Source organism: Gymnodraco acuticeps, unplaced genomic scaffold (genome assembly GCF_902827175.1).
Source record: "Gymnodraco acuticeps unplaced genomic scaffold, fGymAcu1.1, whole genome shotgun sequence".
NCBI classification, from domain to species: Eukaryota; Metazoa; Chordata; class Actinopteri; order Perciformes; family Bathydraconidae; genus Gymnodraco; species Gymnodraco acuticeps.
The window spans coordinates 486,396-496,917 of NW_022989894.1; the positions used below are offsets into that span (position 1 = coordinate 486,396).

General features: G+C 41.3%; 1 protein-coding gene across 2 annotated transcripts in view; it reads right to left on the reverse strand.

Annotated features, from left to right (window-relative positions):
• Window positions 1–10,242, reverse strand: part of ctif (CBP80/20-dependent translation initiation factor) — a 51,791-nt gene extending 41,549 nt beyond the window's left edge. Inside the window, exon 1 of one of the 2 annotated variants that reach the window (XM_034204010.1) lies at window positions 10,063–10,242. The gene's annotated coding sequence lies outside the window, so the exon portion shown is untranslated. The remainder of the gene's footprint in view (window positions 1–10,062) is intronic. The other variant, XM_034204019.1, reaches the window with a different exon arrangement.
• Between the last annotated feature and the right edge of the window lie 280 nt (window positions 10,243–10,522).

Genomic DNA, 10,522 nt, shown 5'->3' on the forward strand with positions numbered 1-10,522 from the left:
ATCTCACATTTACACAAGAAGAACTGGTATGGGCTCTCACATTGCCAGATACCGATGCAAATGATGAGGGAGAGCATAAGCATTCATAGAAAATGTGACCACCTTAGCCTTTTCCTTCAGGCTCAAACTAGAAGAGAGAATGAGTTTTTCCATCAATTACAATAATGTCATACCTGTTTAAAGATCTTCGGGGGTACTACGGCATATGTTAAAGATTTTGATATAAAGTCCTTACTGTGAGGTAAAGGAGACAGCGTCAGATGGGGCTGAAGATTATTAGTTTGAAAAGTAAACAAGTAGAGTTAGATACAGTAATCACGCCTCTAACCCGCTTCTCATCACCCTATCATAATTTCTAAATTCCTTGTTCAGACAAAAGATATTTGTTTAATATTAAAGAAGAACAAGAAAGCCATCAAATATTCACAAATTAGGAGCCGGAACCAGTAAATGTCGGTGCTTTAGCTTAAGCTCGATGAGTGGGAAGACCAAAAGAGTCAGTCAGACGGACAAAGAGAATGTCTGATTGGGCAGTTTGTTGCACTGTGACCTTTTTCATGTGGGTTCTAGCATTCTAGCATGTAACAGTGGGACAGCGCGAGGGCCCACTCTCCTCCCCCTTCCTCTTCTGAAACTACATTTCATCAGATCCTTGACTCCTCCACTGCTCCTTCCTGTCTCTACCTTTTTGTTCTCGCTCCCTCAGGTCTACCAGCTGTTCCGTCAAAGATCTGCCTGCCACACCACCGCCGCAACGCTTCTAGCTTCTCAAAGAACGGCCCCTTCCAAAATATCTTCAGGCAACAACACCGGGCAGGACCACTGTTTAACGCAGTATAATTAAACAGCACTATACCTGTCACAATGAGCATACATTTGAGTCAACACCTCTCTATAACAGTTTCAACAGAGACTGAACATTACTAACTTCATGAAGGTAGGATGTAATGCAGGGCTGTTGCATCAGACTCCATTCATTTTAGGTATGTGCACATAATAAACTGGTAACTGAGAGTATTTGAGCCACTCAACTATTCAGAGACGTTTGCAGTGACTCAGAGGTCTAAAAACCAGGAAAAGAAAATGTCGAATGAATGGTGCACTAAAACGAGGTGCTAGGATACCTGTCACTGACACTACAGAGCAGCCGAGAAAGATTGGCTGTGAAAAGGCAGAGCAACATGAAATACAACCGAGCTGAAGACTGTGCCCGGAGCCCAGCACCCTCCAGACTGATTCTGAAGTGTCCAGACAGACACAGCATGGCACCGGGCAGCACACTGTTGCCTTGTTTGGGAGGAAGAGACAACTGCTAATCACCGTACATCACGACAGAGAGATTGATTACTTGCAACAAAAGAAACAAGTGTTATCACGTTTTATTAGGCAAAATCCCAAAACATTTGACAGTGACACAAAGTCTGGTGCGTGCATACAAATTGGAGGGAAAGCTTTTGAATAATGCAGTTTTCTCCACTTTTGTTTGAAAGAAACTAAAGTTCAGAAGGCATAAGGTGGTGAATACATGTCTTTGCCCACTGACTGAGAAGTGTTGAATATCATCATGTGTTAGAGCAATAGCAATGTGCAATAATTTTCTCAGACTTACTTGTTATTGACCTTTTCCTACGTTGCTTAATTATTTCTATTCTAGTCGTTCTTTACATTATAGATCCTTAATCGCTGAAATAAGGTCAGATCATTTAAAAACGTACTCCTTTGAGGAAGATATCAGAAGAAGAATCTGAAGTTTCATAACAATAAAGAAGTATATCCTGCAATAAACTGCAACATAATAACTTTGTCAAACACTTTCCCATGGGTTCCATAAGCACAATACCACTACAGTAGAGCAATACATAGTCTGCTAGCAAATCATACTGGCTGCATCGTGGCATAGTAAAACAACCTAACATGTACCATAAACAAAGTCAAACAAGTTCTGAGCAGCCTAATTTGAAGCCTTTTATAATGTTACACAACAGTAAGAACCATAATCCACACAACCCACACAAAGCAGAACATGAGACCCAGTCTACACAGTGGGAGTCTGAATCAAAGTTCTCACCCCATGGAGCGAGATCCTCTAAATCGTCTAATCTGGTCTACTACCGACTGGATGGCTTAACAAACTCACACTTGGGTTTACATATAACTTGGATTACTCTATTTCATGGTGGTGAGATTAGATGCTGTACGATTGTGATTGTTTTTCCAACTGTCTTCGTTTATATAATGTATAACATGTGTATACATTACAACATAGGTATATAAAAGATTTCCATGGTTTTCCATAGTGTTAGCGAGTTTTTAGCACGTCCTCAATACTATGCTACCCTGATTTTCACAGCACATAATCTATGAGCAATGCATATGTGACAAATACAATGATTGAATCATGTTTTGTATGGTGCCCTTGAGAATGTTGTACATCATTATCCAGGGTATATGCAGGAATCCTGAAGTCAAATTTAATACCTTTTTAAGACCTTTTTTAAGACCCTTTCCATACATTTTAAGACCACTTCTAAACGGTTACATTGGCGACACATTTACTATATACAGTATTGATTGTCCTTCCTCCTTATCTTCCAACCATTTGGACGCAAACTTGCATTTCCCCATAACGATGTTGCTTAATCGCGCGCTATCAAGCAGTGAGCGTGCGATGTCCTGTTCAGATGACGTCAAATCCAACGGGATGCCATAAATAAACTACACAGAATCACACTACACACCTAGAAAAACAGTCCCGTAGAAGATAGCCTGCATATGCCAAAGAGGGGGGATAGATATGGGTATGGCTATACCTAAAACAATAGCCCCATTGTCCCCTTATGCCCCCGTAGTGACCTAATGCAGGGCTCGACATTATAAATGGCCCGCTGGCCCGGAAGCACTATTTAGACCCCCCGGTCCAGCATAACGTACTTTCCACTTTCCCGCTCGGGCCATTACAAATATTGCTTTCAAAAATAAAAGAATAAAACAGTAAGACATACAATCACATTGTCCTGTGGTATTGGTATTTTTGACAAGCAATTTTGTTAAATAGTTTTGTTTCTTAACGCTACAACATAGCGTTTCGTGAGGCGGTTGCCTTTGTTGGATGAAAAGCAAACAGCTGTTTGTTGCGGAGCCTTCACTACAGACATTGGCGCCACCTAACCATTCGCCAATTTTTTTTTAATACCACCGGTAACCGGCCAAGCGCCGGGCAAAAAACAATCTTCAAATAAAAGAAAGTCACCGGAGGAGTTAAAGGAAAGTGACGGGGAGTATGGGAAGAAGAGGGAGAGAAAGTTTCAGCCACACTGGCTTGATCGATGGAGTTGGCTTCAATATGATGCCAATATAAACAAGACCTTATGTCTGCTCTGTACATCAATGCCGACCTGCTGACAAGTAAGTGAAGAGTAGAAAATATAAAGGTATATTCCAGCGACGTGCAGTCAGGGGAGGCAGGGGAGGCAGAGCCTCACCTGTGATACTCCAATGTAACGGAAAAACAACTAAAGAAAAACTAAATATTAATAATAATAACATGTCTCCACTGATCTGTGTTGTAAGTGTGATTTCTGTTTGATTCCAATCGCTTTTTATAGTCAAAATCAGCAAATTAGCCGAGCTCCGCTACAACTACATGGGAGCGATGAGGAGTGAGGCAGGGACGAGCTCTGCCTCACGTAAACCCACAGTACTGGCTGGAGCGCGGGCACTAATGTATCGTGGGCACTTATTTTGTGAGCGCGCTCAAGCCAGTTACTGTGGGGTGAGGTGAGGCACAGATGAGCTCTGCCTCACCTCAGAATGCGTCACCCCACAGAAACTGTCTGGAAAGCGGGCCCTAAGCGCATGCCTGCACCATCTCACTGTATGTCACCAATGTAATGTTTGTAGATCCCTTTATTACATTTATCCTCGCCATCCATAGTCTCTAAATAACTTATTTAACGTGTATGATATTTAGGCTCGCTGGTCTCATCATACAACGGCAATGAAAAAAGCACCAGGGGAGGCAGCCATAACCTCTGCCGCACTGAAGGGGGCAAACGTGAGCCCACAGGTTCTTGTTGCTACTGTTATTCTACGTAGAGACGGGGTAGACGCAAACAACAAACTAGACTTTTTAAACTAGAGGAAGATAAGGAGGACTTTTACAAAAAAGTAAGAGATTGTTGTCCAGAAGGATAGCATGGACTTCATCTTCAAGTCAAGGTAAGACCACAATTGTAATGAACATGGGATCTTACTAAGAAAGAACAATCCAATATTTAGATGTTGGGTATCCTTTTGTTGAACAGTCTGTTTAAAATGAATCGAAGCATCAGACTAAAAAAGCTTTTGAAAATAACCGAACATTTCGATTAAGGTCAAAATATAATATTTGTAAATCTGACTCTGAAAGAGTCAGTGCCTCACCAACCATGAACCTCACCGCACGTCACTGGTATATTCGCTATAGAGAACCGCAGTTACTTCCTAAAACCCGGAAGTAAGTTAGCATTTTTACCACTTCCGGTTGCTTCGACAAAAAGCAATGCAATTTCTCCATAGGATTTTGGAAAATATCTGGAAATAAGGTCTGTGTTTGACACACATTGAAGAGACGGATCACGTTTTGTTCTACGACATTAAATACATCAGCAGTGACCCCGCTGGTGATTTTTGAAGAGTTTACGTGTCTGAAAAACGATGGTTGTTAACATGTGGCTGAATAGGACTACAGAAGTTGTGGAGGCCGTTTTACGTCATTACACCGAACACGTAAAACACTCCCGCTAAGTTTGTTTGCCCTGTTCTGCTTGAAAGCAAGTACCTGCGCTCGTGCAAACTGTTAAAACAAAAGCTTCAAATTGTACAATTTTGAATCTGTAGTTTTGAATATGGATCTTAAGTCGGCGTGACGTTGAAGCAGCGACCCTGCTGTAGTTCGTTTATAGCATAACATTAGCATTTTGCTTCTGGCGACTAGATTTATGATACGAAAATTATAAAAGTAGGATAGACATGTGGATATTATCTGGCTGAACAAAACGTGATCCGTTTCTTAAATGTGTCTCAACCACAGACCTGATTTCCAGCTATTTTCCAAAATCCTATGGAGAAATTGCATTGCCTATTTGTCGAAGGAACTGGAAGGAGTTTACTTCCGGGTTTTAGGATGCGTCACTGCGGTTCTCTATAGGGAAATGTCCCAGACGTTTAGGAGAATGAAGGTTCTAATCTATTACATAACCATTACATTTCTAACTCCTAATGACAGGAAGGCAGAAAGTGTATTATAACAATAATAATACTCATAGCAGAAATGTCACCATCCTTTTTTTCTTTAACAATGACCACAATATCATAATTTTAATAAGCCAAATATGAACAATTGAGGAAAATGAGGAATAATTGATGATTCAAATGCTGTAGTACAAGTAGTAATGTAGTTTGTGCATAAATGACTATTGCAACAAATTTGTTCATTTTCTTCATTATTAGAGTCGATTTTTTTGGACGAATGCTCTTGGGCCAGTGGTTACAATGGTGGGGCCAGTGATAATGAAAGTCTACTGGCCCGGAGGGCATTGAGCATGTGCAGTACTGTGGGACTGTAGCCCAACAATGCTTTTCTGTACGGGTTGACATACACACAAATGCAGAGGCCTGGCAAACAAGTGAGTGAGTGTGATTCAGCTCAAAGGCTCTACAAAATGTATGGAACTTAAATAGAAGTTCTGAGGCCTCAAAGCTGAAAAGAGAGGCAACAAAGGTTAGTGTTCGCCATCATTGGTCAGGGATGAACACATGAGATGATAGAAACAAAACAAGTAACTCTGAGAACAAAAGGTTGGCCATAGAAAGACTGTGACAACAGTTCGGCACATATTGCTTATTTTCTAAATAAAAGGTCAGTCATTTGCACACAGGCACTAAGCTAATGGCCTTCTGCTCTCAGCTTTGAGCCACCTCTCTCTCTCTCTTAGTGTTTTTCTCAATCATGAACCATGTGACCTCCCTCTTGTCATTGTGTCTTCCCACTCACTCATCCATACACTTCAGGGAAAGTAATGAGCAGCCGTTCCCACTGAAATGAGCTAGATTTGTGCTACGCAGGCTGCCCCACTTTACAGCAGGCTCCTGTGACCTGTCACTCTCTCCATAAGACGCTGCTGTGTGCGCTCCCCCTCCACATGCTTTAAAACACTGCATGCATGTGCCTGGGTGTGTGTCGCAGCAATAAAAACGACTACGTTGTGTCTTAGTGTTAGTAACTCTCTCATGTTTGAGGCAGTTATTCAAAAGTACTTACATGAAACCCTGGCATCATTACTTGCTAACATTACTGAGGGCTAAATTCATCACATCAATGCATCAGTCATATATGTGCTGGGACTGTGGATCATCGGGGTGATGACGACACTGCACTTACTCTGCTAACATGGTCTTATTTAATATAAATTGTATTTCAGGCTGAGTTTAAACATCAACAATGCTCAGTTATTCATCATAGTCGTTGTATTTATATGTCAATATTTAACTTTCAATAGTGAAATGAACAGTTGCATTAAGGTAATGTAAGGTTAAATGATAAGGCTTGGAGTTATTGATCAAACACCAGAGAGCCTAAGAAGATAGATTAGATCAGATTAATAGGAGAGGACCCTCATGCCATCTTTGTTCAGTCATCAGGCAAACATCAAGCACCTACAACGTGTAATTACAAGGTTCAGATCCAAACCTATTCAATCGAGGCAAAGGTTACATCTAGGGCTGTGCAATTAATCGTATTTTAATCGCGATTACGATTATGGCTTGCGACGATTATGAAAACGGCATAATTGACAAAATACGATTATTTTGCTGGGTGCACTTTCGCCCCACCCTAAAAGCCCACTCGGCCACGTGAGAGTGACATGTGTTGTGAGTGTTCAGCGCGAGCGAAGATGTCAGAACAAGAGCAACTCGTTAAAAAGAAGGGTACAACTATTTCCACTATTTGCAAGTACTTTGGCTTTCAGGAGTCCGACGTGGAGCAAAATAAAGTACAGTGCAGGATTTGTTACCAGGTTGTGTTGGCACCACACGCTAACACAACCAATCTCTTTAATCACCTGAAATACAACCACAAAGTGCAATACGACCGGGCAGTAATACAACAAAAAGCAGATGCCCGCTCGACTTCATCCACCACATCATCACAGTCATCGATTCAGGACGCATTGTACAGAGCAACGGCCTACGCGACGAGCTCGCAGAGACACAGAGATATTACAGGTGCCAGTACATTTCACATCGCTAAAGATATGTGCCCAGTTAGCACTGTTAGCAACCAGGGCTTTAAGCAACTTGTCAACACGTTGGACAAGCGTTACGCGATGCCGTCTCGGTATTATTTCAGCAGGTCTGCGCTGCCTGCACTATATGACAAATGCCGTGGGGAAGTTGAGAGAGATGTGGCTTCAGCTGACTACTTTGCTACCACAACAGACCTATGGTCTAGCCCAGGGGTGCCCAACCAGTCGATCGCGAGATGTGTCTAAAAATAGAACAACAATATTCTGTTTTATCGTTAATGTCCTGTAACATAATCTTCCTGTGCCAGAATAATGCACTTGAACGCATCAAAGCTTTGTGATTGGTCGGCGTCACCCCATGTGTCGGGGCGTGGCTGAGGGTCTTCAGTACAGGTGGCAATATTGTCACCTGCCTGCGCTCATCTCTGAAACCAGACCATGTAAACAGCCTGGTGTTTCTTGCAAAAAATCTTTAAGATATGAAATTAGCAGCCCTACCAGCATTTGTCATGGTGGCCAAAACATTTTTATTTGGTCTTAAATTGTAGTTCAACATTTATTTCCTGTTACTTCTGGACCATGACGGTTGGCCAGCCTTCAACGTTTAACTGAGTGGAATAATGAATATGTTTTACCAAAATGTTGGCTATATGTTAAGGAGTGTTCAGTAGGTTGTGACAGTGCACTGCAACATGTTTGATTTAATTTATTTTGGTCTAATTTATTTTTATTTATCATATTAATAATATATGTTTAGTATGGTTTTGGAAGTGCGCTCCAACATATTTGTTGATCTTGTTTATTGGTAAAATATTATTTGTTTTAAAGTTCAATAAATAATCGTGATATCAATTATTGACCCAAATAATCGTGATTATGATTTTTGCCATAATCGCACAGCCCTAGTTACATCATTATTATTGTGCAGCCTCGAGAGCATCTATACAATTCATCAAAGTCGGGATGAATGCAGTGTTTCATGTGAACCTGAATGAGACCTAGAACATCTTAAAGTCAAAATGACTTACAGTATATATAGCAGGTCAAGAGCTGCCTCACAAGATGCATACTTGTGTATTATTTCCATATATACACTTATATACTTACAGTAACATGTCCTGCAAGCGCAGGGCTACATTCAAGCACTGTTTTATTTTATCACAAGGATGTCAATCTCCATCTTGCAAATTTGGACAACTATATGTCTTCACCCATATAATGTCAATATAGGGTTATGATAACATTATAACTACTCATTTTCAATTCATAAATATATGTTTTGGTTAGCTATACATGTTTAAAAATAAATGAGTTGATCAGCCTGGCTACATTTCAGATAACAGGCACTAAGTCAAGTCACTTACAACAAATACAGACACTGGCTGAACCGGACTTACTACTTGCTGACATATCATTAGCATATGGCTCTAGCTGAGAGATGCAATGGACAAGTTAGTCAGAGATACGCTGAGAAGATATCATTCATTCAAAAGGAACACATTTTCCTCTCAGCAGGTTCAGATACATGTTATTATTCTGTAACCCTATCTACACTGCAAAAAAGCTGTTTGTGTAAAATGGGCATAAATCATGTTGCCATTGTTTTATGCATCAAAGTCTTACAAATCCTGTCACCTTCAAGTCAGGAGGGTCTCACTTGTGTGACTTGTGGTAGCATGCGGACATTCCTTTACCTCACTAAAGTCACTCGGATCCAATCAGCCTGTGAACAGCAGGCATCTCAGGAATGTTATGAGCAAACTGAAGTTTCAAGACTCCTACAGGATATACTTTACAGTTTGTTCACTTTCAAAATGTGAGTAAAGATTTACACATACAGCTGTATTGATTTTTAAGTGACAATGAGAAGATGATTTCAGCACATATTCAACATAGTTCTGGTTTGTCTCATCTGGTGCTTAATTTACTTCATTAAATTAACATTATCCAAACTTAACACATCATATAATCCCTTTGTGCACTTGCTTCAGTTTTCACAAGACATGACAGATCCTTCGTTACATGAGTTCAAGGTAAATGAGTGCCTTCCCTCTCTCCTGCCACAGACTAGACTAGCAGCTGTGACCCCTCTCTTTGTTGTTACAGTCAACTGCTGAGACCCGGGCTGCTGATCTGCAGCCAGCTCAGCTGCTTTCCAGACACACTGACTTCTAACTATTTGAATGGATATGCATGTCATTTCTGTCCTGCAAGTATACCGGTATTGATACCAAACTGGTTGCAAAGGTGACCCCAAGAACTGACCGAACCGAGACCATCAGTACCTAGGGTTGTGTTTATTAATGTGCACTACTATAACCACGCCCATGCTGTCTGGTATGCTAGCACGGTATGCACACGTTAGCCAAAGTGTTGCATGTTGACAGGATGTTTATGATAAGTCACTGCACCCTTAATGTCGATTTCACAGCAACAAAGAAACATCTGGAGGCTCCTCCACACCCCGGCGTGCCCGCCCGCGTTTAACCGGTAACAATGGTGACGCAAGCTATGCAGCTAACCAGCCGGTTGCTACACGTTAGCTAGCTATTGAGTACAAGAGTAAACAGCAGGCCACACATTACTTATTAAAAGCACTATACGTCAACTGTGCTGTATCAACAGGTCTGCCAGTTGGGGCCATACCATGACCAGGCCACTCACAGCCACAACTCTCAGCTAATGCAGCACATCTTATAAAACTGTTATCTCTGGTTACCACAGTTATAGCAACCGACAGACACCTCCAGCGGCTTATAAAGAGATAATTCCTCACCCGAAGAGAGACTCTGACTCCTGGTGAACCCGGGATCACCTCCTGAGATCAAATTAGCCGTGTCATGGGTGTGTTTTATCACAAAGAAAAGTGGGGAAGAGGATTAGCTATCTTGTGGTCGCTATTACTCCGACGTCCTGGGAACTGAGGAAAAAGGGAATGCAGGAATGTGACGTTCAGTCCGGCTTGCGGGCAGCGTTGACACGTGCACTCAGTGAGGCATTGTGGGAAACGTAGTTCGATAAGAATTGCATGAGAATTAACATAGGAATTAACTGATTAATAACCGGTTTGACATGTCACACTGCCCCCTCCCTTATGGGAACACAGTTTCGATACAGTACCATGCAGAACGGATCATGGCTTTATAGTTTGTAGTTACTTTGAGATTTAGGTTCTCTCAAGTGCTGTTTACTGTTCTTTTAATGTTTTAGTTTTTTTATCAGTGTTTACATTTCAG